This window comes from Engystomops pustulosus, chromosome 3 (genome assembly GCF_040894005.1).
Source record: "Engystomops pustulosus chromosome 3, aEngPut4.maternal, whole genome shotgun sequence".
NCBI lineage: Eukaryota > Metazoa > Chordata > Amphibia > Anura > Leptodactylidae > Engystomops > Engystomops pustulosus.
In genome coordinates, this window is record NC_092413.1 from 76,475,944 (window position 1) to 76,492,889 (window position 16,946).

At 43.5% G+C, this 16,946-nt stretch overlaps 1 protein-coding gene across 2 annotated transcripts in view; it reads left to right on the forward strand.

Moving 5' to 3' along the window:
• The window catches only part of URB2 (URB2 ribosome biogenesis homolog), a 106,058-nt gene that overhangs the window by 11,859 nt on the left and 77,253 nt on the right, over positions 1-16,946 (forward strand). The window lies entirely within an intron of this gene.

A 16,946-nucleotide genomic window follows, 5' to 3' on the forward strand; every position in this document is an offset into this window, starting at 1 on the left:
TGCAATGCGTTTTATAAAACATGAGTTAAACGTGACGTGTGACCACACCCTCAGTACCTGATTTCTTTAGTTTACTGGCGTGAAGAGGGACAATGAAGGGATAGGGGCAATGCTTTCTAATGGCAGTTTATGAATATAAAGTTTTGGGAGTTTATTTGCCTGGCTGGTTCTCTTTAGGATTTATCTCCTTCAAGGGTTGCTTACACCATGGCTGAACATTACGTCTTCAGTTATTTGGATCACTTATTGTGATCCAGACCAGGTATGGTTGTACAGTTATGGCCATACGTTTTTTGAGAATGATACAAATGTTCATTTTTTAAAAAGTCTACTGCATCAGTTTTTATGGCAATTTGCTTATTATCCAGAATGGTATAAAGAGTGATCAGCTTAACAGCAATTAATTGCAAAGTCAATATTTGCCTTAAAAAATTAACTTTTTCCCCCAAACACATTTCAACTTCATTGCAGGCCTGCCTTAAAAGGAGCAGCCAACATCGTTTCAATGATTGCTCCATTAACACAACTGTGGATTTTGATGAGGACAGGGCTGGAGATCAATCTGTCATGATTAAGTAAGAATCATACCACTGGACACTTTAAAAGGAGGCTGGTGCTTGGCATCACTGTTTCTCTTCTGTTAACCATGGTTATCTCTAAAGAAGCATATGTAGTCACCACTGCACTGCACAACACTGGCCTAACAAGGAAGAGTATTGCAGTTAGATTGTTGAGTGAGGTGCAATCTTTCTATCGCATCATCAAGGAATTCAAGAAGAGAGGTTCCATTGTTGCCAAAAAGGCTCCAGGGCACCCAAGAAGGACCAGCAAGCGCCGGGACCATCTCTTAAAAGTGTTTCAGTTTCGGGATCGGGCTACCAGCAGTGCAGAGCTTGCTCAGGAATGGCAGCAGGCAGGTGTGAGTGCATCTGCATGCACAGTGAGACGGAGACTCTTGGAGCAAGGCCTGGTGTCAAGGAGGGCAGCAAAGAAGCCACTTCTCTCCAGGAAAAACATCAGGGTCAGACTGATATTCAGCAAAAGGTACAGGGAGTGGCCTGCTGAGGATTGGGATAAAGTCATTTTCTCTGATTTTCCCTTTTCCGATTGTTGGGAGCATCTGGAAAACAGCTTGTTCGAAGAAGACAAGGTGAGCGATACCACCAGTCTTGTCTCATGCCAACTGTAAAGCATCATGCAACCATTCATGTGTGGGAATCGGTTTTCTCACAGTCTTGCCTAAAAACACATCCATGAATAAAGAATGGTACCAGAATGTCCTCCAAGAGCAACTTCTCCCAACCGTCCAAGAGCAGTTTGGTGATCAACAATGCCTTTTCCAGCATGATGGAGCACCTTGCCATAAAGCAAAGGTGATAACTAAATGGCTGGCCTGGAAACTCCCCAGATCTTAATCCCATTGAAAACTTGTGGTCAATCATCAAGAGACGGGTGGACAAACAAAAACCAATAAATTGTGACAAAATTCAAGCATTGATTGTGCAAGAATGGACTGCTATCAGTCAGGATTTGGACCAGAAGTTGATTGAGAGCTGCCAGGGAGAATTGCAGAGGTCCTGAAGAAGAAGGGCCAACACTGCAAATACTGACTTGCTGCATTAACTCATTCTGTCAATAAAAGCTTTTGTTACTCATAATATGATTGCACTTGTATTTCTGTATGTGACAAAAACAACTGACAAACACACATAAAAACCAGAGGGCAACTGATCATGTGAAATATAATATTTGTGTCATTCTCAAAACTTATGGCCATGAATGTACATACAGAACAGCTGACTGCCCAAGAAGGGGAAACTGTGAACAGGTCCTGTTTGTATGCCGTTTACTTGAAAATAAGTGCAAATTTTATTTTTATTTTTTTTTAAAGCTTGGAAATATAAGGCCAAATGATCGAAAGGTATAGAGGGTGAAAGGAGGATGCAAGCAGGCAGACAGGGCCAGACGGGAAGAGAGTGAGGGGTCTGCCTCCCTCCCTTCCCGTCTGGCCCTGTCTGCGTGCTAGCATTCTCCCTTCAGCCTCTATACCTTTCGATCATTTGGGTATTGTATACCAGGCTCAGGGACCCTATAACCAACTCAATTTTTCCTCACAGGTCACTTTGTGTACTTTATTACCATTATATTGTTTACATGTGGATTTCTATTGTATTTACAACCTGTATGCAGACATTTGAATGACTAGTTTGGGATAGGGAGTTTAGGGCACCACTTGCCCTTGGTAGTCAAATACATCCGCTGGATGTATTTTTAAAGGGAACCTACCACCACAAATCTACCTATAAAGGTAGATTGGGTGGTAGGTGGATCAATGGGACGTGAGGATATCCCTTTTAAGGGCTAATCCTCACGTCCCTGCACTTTTTTGATAACTTTAATTTGATATTTATTCAAATTTACTTATGCGGCTACCGGGGCGTGGAGTAGCCGCATATGAGATTACACGAGGCGGCTACTCCAAGTCCCCGGTAGCCACTTTACCCCTCCTACTCACCCATCTTCGGCGCGCAGCTCCGCGTAGCTGCACGCCCTCGTCCGGCGATCCTGCCGTCTGCGCGTGCGCAGAAGAGCAGGCCCGTGCCTGTTTCGGAGTTGTGACCGCGCAGGCGCGGGCCTGCTCTTCTGCGCATGCGCAGACGGCAGGATCGCCGGACGAGGGCGCGCAGCTACGCGGAGCTGCGTGCCGAAGATGGGTGAGTAGGAGGGGTAAAGTGGCTACTGGGGCGTGGAGTAGCCGCCTCGTGTAATCTCATATGCGGCTACTCCACGCCCCAGTAGCCGCATAAGTAAATTTGAATAAATATCAAATTAAAGTTATCAAAAAAGTGCAGGGACGTGAGGATTAGCCCTTAAAAGGGCTATCCTCACGTCCCATTGATCCACCTACCACCCAATCTACCTTTATAGGTAGATTTGTGGTGGTAGGTGCCCTTTAAGGGTTTTTAATTCTGGTTGTTCTGTATGTATTGTCTTTTGATGAATTAATAAATATTGTTACTATTGTCTTATCCTGTGTACGCATCCATCTTTTTCTCTTTGTGGTCGCATATAGTCTATTGGGATGCGGGGATGTTATCATACAAAAATCATTTCGGTAGTGCCTGCTTGTTTTTTTTTTTGTTAACCCCTTAAGGATGTAGCCATTTTGTAGCTTAAGGATGTGACCACATGTTCAGTTTTTCAGATACAGTTTCTGATACCCAAACCAGGAATGGAGTAAAAGTTGGGGGAACAGCAGCATCAATTGTCTCATCCCATTATCATCCACACCTGCTTTAAAAGCTGCATCTGATAAACTGAACGTGTGGACGTTCCCTCAGGCTCATGCATTGCTTTATATGGTTTTAACTTTTGAACACTGTCTTATCAAAGCAATAATGAGTTTTTGTTTGTTCTTTTTCCTCCTATATTGTACTTCATTTTAGTGGTAAATTTTGGATACCGTATATACTAGAGTATAAGCCGTGGCCCCTAATTTTACCACAAAAAAATTTGGTAAAACCTATATTTTTTTTACTCAAGTATAAGCAGAGTTTGTGGTTTTGGCACATTTTTTTTGTGCTGAAAAACTAGGCTTATACTCGAGTATATATGGTAAGTTTTGCATTTTATTTATAAAAAAAAAAAAGTCGGATAGTTTTACCAACCAAATTAGTTGCTGCATAACATTTCCCATAGGTCTACTTTACATTTTCATAAATTTTGAAATGTCTGGATACAGCTTACAAATCGAATATCGGATTTCCATAATTTTTTTTTTAGAATTGACTATTTCTGGAATAATTACTGTTTTTAATGAAATTTTACAGTCTAATATCATGTTCTCTTTATTCAGGGATACCATACCTAGATTTTTTTTTTCCGGCAAATTTAGTAAATGTAATGTGTGGGGAAAAAAATCTATCATTTATGTATTGCCATCTTTCAAGTGGCATAAGATTTTTACTTTTTTTGCTACCTTGCTGTCTTGTTTTTTGCGTGACATGTTGTATTTTGCAACAGCATCTTTCTGGAGTACATATGCTTTCCATAACGTCCCCCATTAGGGCACACTTGGAGGATGCACCTTATCCTCAGATAGGGAAAGGAATCTGTCCACCACCCTCTCCACCCATAATCCAGTCCACCACCCTTTCCAGTGTCTTCCTGTCCCTTTCTAAGGCAGGTACTGTGAGAACGGATATCCCACCAAGTGGGAGGGGGCCGAATAAGAACAGGACCTTGCCTCGAGCCGGGCTATCCCCCTTCCTGTGGGCCGCAACATGGTTCGGCGGTCCCCCTCATCCTGCCGAGGGTGACCATTCAGCTTCATAACGGAGCACGAGCAGTCCTTGACTGGATCACGCACGCACTCTATTCTGTGGCATGCCGACCGGCAAGGAAAGGTTCTGGTGCCCCACCAACTTCTGGATGTGGCGCCATCGTAGGGTGGAGCCCTTGGCGTCCTGAAACACAAGGTCCCCGGACGTCTCCATGACTAGAAGTTAGATCCAGGGTGGCCATAAGTAATGCTTAGGATGTATATTCGAGATGAAATGGGAAGTTTCATTGCACATGTTAGTTCTTATCTTTCATGTCCTTCGATAATGTTCAGAAACCTAAGGATAAAGAAAGAAAAAGTCAAAATAGTCTTCTAAATCTAAAAGATGTGGAGTTTGTAATGCAAATTTGTCGTATTCATACCCTAAAGTATTATGTCCCGATAGTCTCACTATTACATACTTTAAAAAAAGTCTATATTTGAAAAGTTGAAGTCAGCACTTAAGGAGGAATTGTCTCCTTAGATTCCATTTACACCGATCTGTTTGTCTGAACCCCCCCCCCCCCCCCCCAGTACTGTTGAATAGTTATGAGGGCGATTCGGCTACTCCGTCATGTTTCGGCAAGAATTCACTAGATGAGGACACCTCTCTAGGGTATTGTAGAAATTCCTTCTATTTTTTTGCTAATGAGCATCTGGTAAACTCCTTAAAGCTATACGTTATACCCTTCGCATTGAGGAAGTGGAAGAACCTAAAACTATCCAGAATGACCTATTTGGAGGTTTAATGACCAGACAGAAAGGAGTTTTTCCCATTAATCAAACCTTTAACCCCTTAATGCCGAAGCCACTTTTCACCTTCCTGACACGGCCCATTTTTTCAAATCTGCCCTGTGTCACTATAAGTGGTTATAACATCGGAACGCTTTAACATATCCAAGTGATTTTACAGTACAAATTTCAGCCCTGTTTTCACACACCATTAGCAGAACACAGATGGATAAAAAGGTTTATTTTGGCATGTAGAAGATTCTATCCTAATCCAAGATTTGAGGTTCCTAAATGGGACTTAAGCTTAGTGCTAAATACACTACATCATCTCCATTTGAACCTATAGAAATATGAATTTCTATAGAAATACGAACAAAGGTCTTCCAGCATCAAAAGCTACCATAGCCAGATGGGTAAAAAATAGTATACAAAAATGTTATGAGATAAAAAAATTAGATGTTACAGATAACATTAACCCCTTAAGGACGGAGGGTTTTTCGGCTAATTTCTCGCTCTCCAACTTCAAAAATCCATAACTTTTTCATTTTTACGTGTACAGACCTGTGTGAGGGCTTATTTTGTGCGTAACAAATTTTACTTTCCCGTAATGTTATTTATTTTAACATGCCGTGTACTGCGAAGCTGAAAAAAAATTCCAAATGTGGAAAAATTAAAAAAAAACCGCACGTGCGTCACGTTCTTGTGGGCTCAGTTTTTACGACTTTCACTCTTCGCTCCAAATAACACGCCTACTTTATTCTTTGGTTCGGTGCGATCGCGGTGATACCAAATTTATATAGGTTTTATTGTGATTTAATACATTTTCAAAAATTAAATGAATGTGTACAAAAAATAAAAAAAAATTTTTGCCATCTTCTGACGCTAATAACTTTTTCATACTTTGGCGCACGGAAATGTGTGAGGGGTCATTTTTTGCGAAATGAGGCGACGTTTTCATTGCTACCATTTTGAGGTCTGTGCGACATTTTGATCATTTTTTATTTCATTTTTTATGTTATGTAAAAAGGTGTAAAAGTCGCATTTCGGACATTTGGGCGCCATTTCCCGCCTCGGAGGTCACCGCCGGCCGTAAACGTTTTTATATTTTGATAGATCGGGCATTTTGGGACGCGGCGATACCTAATATGTCTGTGATTTTTACTGTTTGTTATGTTTTATATCCGTTCTAGGGAAAGGGGGGTGATTTGAACTTTTAATATTTTATTAATTTTTTTTATTTTTTTAAACTTTTTTTTTTCTTTTTTTTTTCACTATTTTTTAGACCATCTAGGGTACATTAACCCTAGATGATCAGATCGCTCCTACCATATACTGCAATACTACAGTATTGCAATATATGGCGTTTTTGCAGGTCTTACATTACAATGAGCCACTGGCTCATTGTAACGAACCTGCATGAACCATGTAGCCTCGTGTCAAGAGAAGACCCGAGGCTACCATGGTAACCGATCGCCGCCCCCCGATGACGTTCGGGGGTGTGGCGATCGAAAAAAAGATGGCAGCGCCCACGACCGACCGCAAGCACCGACCGCGGTTATTAGCGGTGGGGGTTTTGTGCAAAATGCAAAAACCCCCACCTCTGTATGAAGAGGACTCAGCCCGTGAGCCCTCTTCATACATCCCTTATACCTCTGCGCCGTAGAGCTACGGCGCAGAGCGTTAAGGGGTTAAGGCCCACTCAACCAGAGCAACTGCAACATCTTGGGCAGAAAAAAGAAGGGTATTGATCAAATCTGTAAAGCAGTAACGTGGTCAAGTCATTCCACATTCATTAACCCCTTAAGGACGCAGGGTATTTTCGCTCATTTCTTGCTGTCCATCTTCAAAAATCCATAACTTTTTTCATTTTTACACAGAGCTGTGTGAGGGCTTATTTTGTGCGTAACAAATTTAACTTTCCCATGATCTTATTTATTACTCTATGCCGTGTATTGGGAAGCCGGAAAAAAATTCCAAATGTGGAAAAATTTTAAAAAAAAACCGCGTGCCACGTTCTTGTGGGCTCAGTTTTTACGACTCTCACTCTTCGCTCCAAATAACACATCTACTTTATTATGGTTCGGTACAATCGCGGTGATACCAAATTTATCCAGGTTTTATGGCGTTTTAATACATTTTCAAAAATTAAACAAATGTGTACAAAAAAGAAAAAACATTTTTGCCATCTTCTGACGCTAATAACTATTTCCTACTTTGGGGTACAGAGCTGGGGGGGGGGTCATTTTTTGCGAAATGAGCCAACGTTTTCATTACTACCATTTTGAGGACTGTGCGACATTTTGATATATATATTTTTTTTACATTTTTTATGTCAAGTAAAAAGGTGTAAAAGTCGCATTTCGGACACCTGGGCGCCATTTCCCGTTTCGGAGGTTACCGCCAGCCGTAACAGTTTTTATATTTTGATCGGGCATTTTGGGACGTGGCGATACCTAACGTGTCTGTGATTTTTACTGTTTTTTTTATATTTTATATCGGTTCTAGGGAAAGGGGGGGTGATTTGAACTTTTATTAATTTTTCACAATTTTTTTCTTTTTTTTTTCTCCCCTTTTTTTCACTATTTCTTACGGTATGTTGACGCTATATATGTGGGGTTTGTTGTATGATTTAGACTTTTTTGCGTTTATATGTCTCTTTATATGTTTATGGGGCTTATGGTCATTTTTATTTTTAAGAGCAATTATTTTTTACACAATGGGACATAATCTGATTGCTTGTTCATGATAATATCCTGCAATACATCAGCACATGCATGGGCTGACACTATGCTTTTAAGATCCCATGCAGATGGGATCTTACATGCACTGCCTGAGGACAGCCAAGGGGTCCTGATCGGACCTCAGGGCTGCCACGACAGCAATTGGTGCCCACTTGAAGACATCGCAGGGAGTCGATCGTGGGGGAAAGACTGCTGTCAGGCAACGCAAGGCATTAAACGGGTGAAACACCCACTGTCGGAGTGAGCAGGTGTTACACTGGGATGTCAACTGTTACAGCTGACACTCCGTTTATTCCGATATTGGTCGAGCTGAGCCGGCATCCGTTATACATATCAGACGCAGAGCATTAAGAGGTTAAGCGAAATCTACCATTTGTTTTTATGCATTGTGAACCAAACATTTGTAAAAGAGTTGCCTGAAATGTCCAGACAGGACTAATCAACCTGAGCTGGATGACTCATACACAGCATGTGGGGGAATAGTGCAGTGATTGATTACTTTTGCCTGTCAGGGACGACACAGTAATGTTGTCTTCTCGGCTGAAGCAGTGCATAATTGGGGTAAGCAGAGAGCGCTGGGGCATTTACAGGAGCGATAACCTCATTATCATACTTCATAATTGTTTTTAAGCAAAACCCCTCAGTTCAGGGATTAAACAAGATATGGTTCTGCATCAATGTAGCTTCAACATTCTCAAGGTTGTCATGATGTTAATAGTCTCTGACAAGCTGTCCATGAATGAGCTGACTATACATGTAACTAGCCTGCAGATATCCTGAGTTATTGAATCTATACTATAGCAGAGCAATTAACCGTTTACCTTGCGAACCTTGCTTCATAACGGCACTATACTAACATAACGGGACTGACGTTCTCTGTGAAGGGTGTATTAAGAGGGCTTACGGGCTGAGCCCTCTTCATACAGGGATGGGCTTTGCTGCATATCACAGCATAGGCCCATCGCTAACACCCGCGGTCGGTACTTGCATGGGTGCCGCCATGTTTCCACCGATCTATACCTCTTTAAATTTGGTATCATGACGATCGTACCGAACCAAAGAATAAAGTAGATGTGTTAATTGGAGTGCAGAGTGAAAGTCGTAAAAACTGAGCCCACAAGAACGTGACGCACAAATCATTATTGAACCCGCATGATAAACGCACTGTTATAAACCCTCCAAAAATTATGATTTTTACCTATTCAATCCCACAAAAATTGTAATAAAAAGTGATCAAAAAAACATATGTACTCCAGAATGATACTTTTGCAAAGTACAACATCTCCCGCAAAAATTGAGCCATCAACCAGCTCCGTAGCCAAAAAAGTAAAAATGTTATGCCACTTGGAAGACGGCAATGCAAAAATTATAGATTTTTCCCCACATTAGGGTTTTGACAAATTTAGTAAAACGTAAGAAAAAATATTCATGTATGGTATCCCCGTAATCGTATCGACCCATAGAATAAAGATAACATAATTATTAGGCTATACAGTGAACACAGGAAAAAAAGAAGTAAAATATCCAGTACAGAATTGATGCTTTTCTACTCCTGTCCTCAAAAAAAAGTGGCTAAATTTTCAACAATGGGGGATACCAAACCCAAAATGGTAACACTGGAAAAAGCATCTCATCCCACAAAAAAAATGCCGTCACATGGCCCCAATAACGAAAAGCCGAAAATTTTATAGCCTTCAAAAGGGGCCAATGAGGAAACTAAAATCCTGGCAGCTGCAGCTCCCTCCTTCCCTTCTGCGCCTCACTGTGTGCCCATAAAACAAGTAACGGCCACATGTGGGGGGTCTCTGTACTCAGGAGAAATTGTAGAACAAATTGTATGGTGGGTTTTCTCTTTTTATCTTTTGGAAATGTGTAAATTTTAGGGCTAAATGAACGTATAACCAGCACAATTTGACCATTCTAAATTTCACCTCCCATTATGATTGAATTACTATGAAGATCTCAAGGGGTTAACAATCTTCCTAAAAGCTGTTTCTGATAGCTTGAGGGGTGCAGATTTGAAAATGGGTTGATTATATAGGGGGTTTTGATGCTAAATATATAAAAATTTATTCAAAACTGTATTTATCCCCAAAATGGTCAATTCAGAAAATCCGAAAAAATTGCTATTCGATTTGTAAGCCGCGTGACGTCAAAATAAATTATCCAGACATTTAAAAAATTATGAAAATGTAAAGAAGACATATGGTAAATGTAATTCAGCAACTTATTTAGGTGGTAAATCTATCTGCCTGAAAACGCAATGATTTCGAAAATGGCAAATTTTTCAAAAAATTCAGCCGACATTTACCACTAAAATGAAGTACAACATGTGGGGGAAAAACAATCTCAGAATCACATTGATAAGTAAGTGTTCAAAAGTTATAACCCTATAATGCGACTGCACTATACTAACATAACGGGGCTGGCTTTTTCTTTAACAACTATTGAGAAGCGCCGATGAATGTATTACGCTAAACTATATAACAGCTTGTGCTTGAAACCCATTGGATACTTTTGGTGAGCAATTAATTGTTTAGCTGCGAACTTTGCTTCTTATCTGCACTACATTAGTACAATGTGGCTTGCGTATTCTTTAACATCTATCTAGAAGAACTAATGAATGTAAAACTACGCTAACCATAGTAATTACCAAAGAGGTGCTGATGAATTAAATTATAGAACAGTTTGTGCTTGCAATATGCTGAATGACATTAAATGTTGAAGATTGTGTTTAACTCCTTCATGCTCTGAAATGGATATATCCGCTGCAGAGCTATGAAGGGTGTATGAAGAGGGCTCACGGGCTGAGCCCTCTTCATACTGAGATGGGCTTTGCTGCATATTGCAGCAAAGACCCATCACCATCACCCGCGGTCGGTGCTTGCACCGATCGCGACAGTTAACCTCTTCTTCGCCGGCGGCACTTAAAACATGGTGGCGATTGGGCGCCACCATGTTACCTCCGATCGTCGAGGTAACCATGACAGCCTCGGGTCTTCGTCAGAACCGAGGCTGCCTGGTTGATTTTAGAAGATTCGTTACAAAACTCCATATACTGCATAACAGTTTCAGTAACGATCTAACCATCTAGGGTTGAAGTACCCTAGAGGGTCTAAGAAATTGTGAAAAAAAAAATACATTTTTAATGTAAAAAAAAAAAAAATTCTAATCGCCCCCCCTTTCCCTAGAACTGATATAAAATATAATAAACTGTAAAAATCACAAACCCAATAGGTATCGCCGCGTACCAAAATGCCCGATTTATCTAAATATAAAATGGTTGTAACCGGCGGTGACCTCAAGAGACAGGAAATGGCGCCCAAATGTCCAAAATGCGACTTTTACATGACATTGAAAAGTGATCAAAATGTCATACAGTCCTCAAAATGGTAGCAATGAAACAGTCTGCTCATTTTGCAAAAAATGACATTTCACACAGCTCCGTACACCTAAGTATGAAAAAGTTATTAGCGTCAGAAGATTGCAAAAATTTTTTTCCTTTTTCGTACACATTCGTTTTATTTTGCGAAATGTATTAAAACGCAATAAAACCTGTATAAATTTGGTATCACCGCGATTATGCAGAAACAAAGAATAAAGAGGTGTTATTTGGAGTGCAGAGGTGAAAGTCTTAAAAACTGAGCCCACGCAGATGCAGGGTTTTTTTTTTTTCAATTTTTCCACATTTGGAATTTTTTTCCTGCTTCCCAGTACATGGCATGTTATAATAAATAACATCACAGGAAAGTAAAATTTGTTACGCACATCCTGTTGTGATCTCAGAGGTGCGTTGTATGAAGAGGATGAAGTCCGCCGCGATTCACTAAGATCGTGCGCCCGATATCTTGCATGTGTCGTTTCCCTGCTGAGGTCCGCGGGAGTTCTTCTTACCGGTATATGCGAGTGCATGTCTTCCGGCACAAATTGAATTTTAAATCCCGAATCGGTCAGGTTGTCCAACGGCCACGCCCCAGATTTGTGTTGCATGAAAGTCTGTGTGATTGGGATGTATTTAGCCATATCTCATGAGTTTTAAGGTCTTATCTTTAAATGTAAATGGACTGAACTCCCCTCCCCCCGAAAAGCTTTTTATTATGGAAAGAAGTTAGGAAGTTCAATTTCAATGGTGGAATTGTATTTGTCCAGGAATTCCATCTTTTGGCTAAAGATAATTTTAGGATAGAAAATACCAAGTACCCCCACAGGTTTTTTGCTAATTCATCCAAAAAAATGTGGGGTCATCACTCTGCTCCACAAGTCATTGACTTTAAAATTCTTAAATAAAGTAGTAGACCCTGATGGTAGATATTTGATTTTGGCTTGTAAAATTGATAGAAAAGACTATACCTTAATTAATATATATGCCCCAAATATTAGACAATTTTTTTTTTTAAATTCTTTATTTATATAACCATTTTCAAGAAGAGGTATAACATAGCAAACAAATATATACGAGACAAGAAGAAAACAAGTGGATGACGGGACAACTAAGCAGTGGTCTGCTTTAGGGATAACATTAAATGTACCAGGCGGCCCATTGGACAAGAGAATGCCCAGAAAGGCCTAATGTAAGGAAAAAGGAGAGAACAAAGGTTTTCCTGTGAAAACCGAGAGGGGAAGAGGGGAGGGTCAAGGGAGACGGGGACAGGAGAGAAAGTGAAGAAGAAAGGAAGAAAAAAGAAGAGAGAAAAAGGGGGGGGGGAGGGGTCATCAGTTGGCCAGTATGCTTCTGATTGCCTGAACTGCGTCCAGGGCAGCCAGGTCTTGAGGAATTTCTCAAATGTGTCATGTATTGAGGCAGTAAGCTCTTCCATGAGCATTATTTCATTAACCTTCGAAAGCCAGAGGGACACAGAGGGGGCATCTGTTTGACGCCACAAAAACGGGATGCAGGAATGTGCTGCCATAACCAAAAAGCGTAGGAGTGAGTGCTTATATACCTGGAAAGTGATCTCACTGTGCTGAAGGAGGAAGAGAGCTGCATCGAGAGGCAGGGAATAGACAACAATCTGCCTAATCGTAGACTGTACAAAGTCCCAGAAAGGGGTCAGTGTAGGACATGACCAGAAAATGTGAAGGATGGTGCTGTCCTCCGCCCCACACCTCCAGCAGGTCGGGTCAGCCTCCAGGAACATGTTATGGAGTCGGGTCGGAACCCGGTACCATCTGGACAGCAATTTGTGGTTACCTTCCTGGAAGCGTGAACTGATGGATGACTCTTAGGAGAGAGAGAAAATTTGCTCCCTTTGCTCCGGTGTGAATGTCACTTGGAGTTCTAGTTCCCACTGTGAGATGAAGCGAGGGGGGGGGGGTTGGTTTTCCGGACATTGTATGATGTAGGTAATGGAGAGGCCATGTCTCAGCTGCCTGCCACCCGAGCACAGCGCTTCGAAGGGAGTCGTACAAGTCTGGGGGAGGCAGAGATCGCAGGAAGGTCTGTAGTGCAAAGGAGCACCATGGGCTTAGAACCGAGACCCTTGAGGACTCCGCTAAACTGAGGAGAGGTCGCCAGGAGTTGCCTGCCCGGAAGTGGGAGTCGTTACAAATGCCAGCTGCCCTCCATTTACGAAAAACGGGATCTTCCAACCCCGGTGTAAAATTCAAAGTGGCATATTCAGGGTGCGCCATATAGTCGGGTGGCTGTCAGATGTTTGTCGAGCCACGGGGTGGCAGGTAACGGTATTGGAGAAAAATGTTGTTCCAGTGGTACCCAGGACTTACTTTTGGCATGGCGACACCAGTCAATCACTCTCACAAGATGTGCCGCCCTGTGGTAAGATCTAATATCTGGAAGTGCGAGGCCCACCCGGTCTTTAGGTCTACATAGAACCTCCCTTTTCAATCTTGCCGGTTTTCCGGCCCAGATGAACGAGTGCTGAATGGCCTGAATTACCCGAAAAAAGGCTGATGGCAGACAAATGGGAAGCGATTGGAAGAGAAAAAGGATACGGGGGAGGACATTCATTTTGAAAATTGCACAGCGTCCTAACCGGGTAAAGGTGTTTTTACCCCAGGAGTCCCCAAGTTAGATAGAGCCTCCGAGGACCACTTAAAAGAGAATGCCTCTGCCAAATGGTCCTTCTCAGTGGAGTGCAAGGTCACAGCTAGTGCTTCTGATTTTGAGAAGTTTAACTTAAAATTCGACCATCGAGAATAATCATTTAGGCATCTCATCAGGTTGGGGAAGGAGACTCTGGGATTGGTTACAAACAACAGAAGGTAGTCTGCATATGCTGCGATCTTCGATTCCTGTCCCCCAATCCTTAACCCAGAAATAGCAGGGTTTGCTCTAATGTGGCGTAAGAGTGGCTCAAGAGTCAGGACAAAGATGAGGGGCGACGGGGGGCACCCTTGGCGGGTACCATTGCGGACGGGGAAGCTGTTAGAGAGGATGCCATTAACACGTACCATAGCCGAGGGGGTCGAGTAAAGGGACAGGATCCAGTGCAACATGTTGGGCTTTAGTCCAATGCCACGCAGTGTCTCAGCCATAAAGACCCAGTTGACCCTATCAAAAGCCTTTTCGGCATCTGTGGACAGTAATGCAAGAGCTTTAGAACGCAGACGGGCGTGATAGATTAAGTTAATGGTTCTCGTGGTGTTATCCCTGGCCTTGCGACCAAGGTGAGGTGTCTGGTGTTGTCTACCGAATATAATGAGGCGTAGTAGCCACGGAACTCGGCAGCGATGTCTTCGGGCAGAGTGACTTTGTTACCCGAAGGGGTCGCGATAGAGGGAACGTAGGTTGCCGATCTTTGAGCCCGCAGGGCCCTCACTAAACCCCTACTGCTTGTATTCCCGAATTCGTAGAAAAATCTACGACATTTTGCGAGGGTGTTTTTCGCTTTATCGAGGAGTAAGATTTTGAGTTCATCGCTAGTTTGTGTCAGCTGGGCACGCAGTTCAGGGTCCAGCGAATGTTTGTCGCGTTTCTAGATCCGTAAGTCGCCCCAGTAGAGATGATATCTTTGCAGCTTTTTCCTTCTTAAGCCTGGCCCCATGGCTCATGCGGGTCCTTCTTGATACTATCTTGTGGGCTTCCCACACCATATATGGGTCTGTGATCTCCCCCTCACATTTATCCAAATGAACTGCGATTTTCCGCTTGACATCCGCCAGCGCGAGGGCATCATCAAGCAGGTGAGGGTTAAGTCTCCACTGCCATTGCCAAGGGATGGGAGAGGACAAAGATAGGGAGACCGTTGTAAGAGCATGGTCTGAGAATGAGATCGTATCTATCTGGGAGTCCCTGAGGGCTTTTAGGTGTTGGTGTTTTATAAAGAACATGTCCAGGCGTGAGTACACGTCATGTGTGAATAAAACGAGAAGTCCCGATCGGATGGGTGGAGCAATGGCCAAGCGTCGACGAGTCTGTGGTTGTGTAACGTGCGTTGAATCAAGCGCAGGGCTGATCCGGAGAGCTGAGACACCCCCGAGGATATGTTCAAGACGGGGTCAAGGGCAACGTTAAAGTCACCCCCCCCCCCCCAAGGATTACCACCCCCTCCTCGAATTCCCCCAAGCGGTCTAAAAATATGGAAAGTGCTCTACCTTGTCCAGAGTTGGGGAGGTAAAAAGAAGCAAAGGTGTAGACCTGAGAGACGACCCGTCCCTTCACAAGCAGCATGCGTCCTTCATCATCAGAGCGAGAATCCAAGAATTCCCAAGGCAGCGTTCTGGAAATCAAGATGCTCATCCCCCTGGCTTTCGGGTCTGTTGTATAGCTGTGGGAAGTGCGAATCTGTCAGGCGGAAAGGCTTACGGAGGCAGAGGTGTGTTTTTTTGTAAGAAAGCAACCTGTAATTTTCTGTGGAGACCCTTAACGTTCAAGGAGCCCACGGTCATGACCGACTGGGCTGTGTGTGGCCTGCCCATGGTAATGTTCAGGGACTGGTCGAAGGTGGGGAGAGAGGAGAAAGAAGGAAAAGAAAAGGAATAAAAAAAAGGGGGGGGGGATGAGGAGGACCAGAAGAGAGGAAGCGGGTGAGAATAGAAGGAGTGTGGGCAGGGGAAGGGAATAGTAGAGTAGCACGTTGTGGGCCCTACCACAGAGGTTAAGGGCAGAAGGCTGGAGTCCCGTTAAGGCCCACCAAATTAGTTGGTGGGGAATGTGTGAGACTACAGGGCCCAACGAAAGGGGCAACCACGTCCCACGGCCTGGGTAGGGGATCCCAGCCAGACAGTGGGAGGCACAGAACTTTGGGGGCTTTGCGGCCCGCCCCCCGCACCAGTATTAAGCGGGAGATAAGTGTAAGGCAGAACGGTTACACATAACTGGGAGACTATTACTAAAGAAGAGCAGCTGTATGTGGAACCAGCTCTTAAGCTTCAAACAGTAGAGGAGCTGATAAATCTGGAAAGTCCCCGGGGAGGTTCGGAGAGCCACTGGGGGGACGTTCCGCAGGAGGTGAATCTGAGCTCCGGATTGGAGTGGGAGAGCGGTCCCTTCGGCGTTGTCTTTGCTGTGTGGTGCCAGTGGGAGCCGCAGGTACCTGGAGCCAGTCCGGTATTGGAATTGGTGAGATGCTAAGGAATGTGAAGAGACCGGGCAGGTCAGCAGGGCTTCTCAGTGTGTACACCTCGGAATCTTTTCTGATAATGAGATGGAAGGGGTGTCCCCACCTGTAGGACACTCCACTGTCTCTCTTGGCTAGGAGAGGTTGGAGGGTGCGCCGCATGTATAGAGTGCGGGACGACACATCCGGGAGTAGTTTAATTTGTGACCCTTCAAAGAGTATGGGTCCGTAGGACCAGGCAGCTTGGATAATACATTCCTTATCAGTAAAATGGTGCAATCTGCACAGAACGTCCCGGGGGGACTCAGTCCGGGCGGCCCATCCGTTGAACGCGGTGCATTCGGTCTACAGCAAACGATGAGTCAGGGGAGCCGTTAGTGACTAAATTAAAAATGTCCTTTACTCTTGTCTGCAGGTCGTCTGCGGGGTGGCGTCCGGGCAGGCCTTTGATCCTTATATTATTACGGCGCCCCCTGTTCTCCTGGTCGTCTAATTGCAGACATGGTTTGAAAATGTAGCTGGGCAGTAGTAGATGCACGTTCCAGCGTTTCCACTCTGTCAGACAATGAAGTTAGAGCAAGTTCCGTGGCAGCAGACCGTGTAGCGATTTCATCCACTTCCTGCCTCACTTCC